The sequence below is a fragment of the Pseudophryne corroboree genome, chromosome 4 (genome assembly GCF_028390025.1).
Source record: "Pseudophryne corroboree isolate aPseCor3 chromosome 4, aPseCor3.hap2, whole genome shotgun sequence".
Taxonomy (NCBI): Eukaryota; Metazoa; Chordata; class Amphibia; order Anura; family Myobatrachidae; genus Pseudophryne; species Pseudophryne corroboree.
The window spans coordinates 146,198,664-146,200,663 of record NC_086447.1 but is presented as its reverse complement, the minus strand read 5'-3'; the positions used below and the strand labels follow the sequence as shown (position 1 = coordinate 146,200,663).

General features: G+C 43.5%; 1 pseudogene; it reads right to left on the bottom strand.

The window, feature by feature from the left end:
* Window positions 1-1,592: 1,592 nt before the first annotated feature.
* Window positions 1,593-1,711, bottom strand: LOC134913827 (5S ribosomal RNA; annotated as a pseudogene).
* Window positions 1,712-2,000: the final 289 nt, after the last annotated feature.

Here is a 2,000-nt window from a genome sequence, read left to right as displayed (position 1 = left end):
GGCGGTGCATGCGGCGCGTGGGATGGCTGTGACTGAGTGAGGGGGAGAGCTGGCACTATCTGTCTGCTGCGCTGAGCGACACTTGGCACTACTAGTGCCGCACTAGCCTAGGTGAGTACATTTAAATAATAACTTTAATGTATTTAATAAATGCATTGAAAAAGTTATTACTGAAGGAGGTCACTGACGTGACAGCCAGGGCAACAGGTGCTAATTAAGGTTCTAAGAAAATACATATTTACTATTTTATAAATATTGGTACATCATTTTATTTACATGAACATTGCTTGGTGTCGGGGGAGGGGAGTGTTTGGGATTGGGGGGGTGGGTCTCCAGGAATCGATGATGCATGAGGTGGCAACCTTAGCTACTGTCCATGACCTGACTGACATCTCACTACCTGCTACTGTGCATGACTGGGCTTACATCTGACAACCTGCTACTGTGCATGACCTGGCTTACATCTGACTACCTGCTTCTGTGCATGACCTGGCTAACATCTGACTACCTGCTACTGTATATAACTGGGCTTACATCTGACTACCTGCTACTGTGTATGACCTGGTTTACATCTGACTACCTGCTTCTGTGCATGACCTGGCTAACATCTGACTACATTACCTGCTACTGTGTATAACTGGGCTTACATCTGACTACCTGCTACTGCGCATGACTGGGCTTACATCTGACTACCTGCTACTGTGTATGACCTGGTTTACATCTGACTACCTGATACTGTGTATGACCTGGCTTACATCTGACTACATTACCTGCTACTGTGTATAGCCTAGCTTATATCTGACTACCTGCTACTGTGTATTACCAGGCTTACATCTGACTACCTGCTGCTGTGTTTGACCTGGCTTATATCTGACTACCTGCTGCTGTGTTTGACCTGGCTTATATCTGACTGCTGTCCTGAGATGCAAAAGAACAAAGAACGACCGGGCACTGGTCCAGAATGGATTATGGTTTATGTGTAGAAAACCAAATGTGGCCAATTCTGGTTTTTGGAAAGAAATTTGTATCTTTCAGTTATAGTCCTAGTTGGTGGTGCGCCCAGAGCCAGAGAGTACAAGTATTAGCAACGGGAGAAAAAGAAAGCTCTTGTGTGGGCGCACTCTTATACAAAGAAGAAAGTTCTTCAAATATGTGTCAAGAAAATATTTAAAACATCCGTTTATTGTTCAAAATTAAAATCGTTACCCATATATGATCCAAAATGTGAGATAAGGAGGATTGTGAGAAAATATGAAAACATGTTAAAATATTCTGGTCTATTTTTAGAAAGGTTGTAGACACTTGGTTGTTTAACAGCCATTTCTCCTGACCAGTACAGAGATTCTGTATTGATGGGACCAAGGAAGGAACAAAGTGTGTGATAGGTGTATCTTCAAAGAACCACTATGATTGGATATATGTTATACACTTGGCTGGCCACCAGTTGCTCCGATTGCACACATATTTTGGATATCTGTTAAAGTTGTCAAAGCCTGACGCTGAACTATTATATAACAGAACAAAGGAAGGAAAAACGATTAGTGGTGATACTGCTGTTGGTGTTCGCCTTTTAAATAAAAGGAGTAGTTCCTACTCTACAATACCGGGTATTCCCAGGAAGTCTCCTCTCCAGGTACTGACCCAGCCAAACGCTGTTTGGCTTCCAAGATCGGACGAGATCGGGCATTAGCAGCGTGGTATGATAGTAGAGGAACTATGGTGGTCATTCCGAGTTGTTCGTTCGGTAATTTTCTTCGCATCGCAGCGATTTTACGCTAATTGCGCATGCGCAATGTTCGCACTGCGACTGCGCCAAGTAAATTTGCTATGCAGTTAGGAATTTTACTCACGGCATTACGAAGTTTTTTCTTCGTTCTGGTGATCGTAATGTGATTGACAGGAAGTGGGTGTTTCTGGGCGGAAACAGTCCGTTTTATGGGAGTGTTTGAAAAAACGCTACCGTTTCTGGGAAAAACGCGGGAGTGGCTGGAGAAACGGAG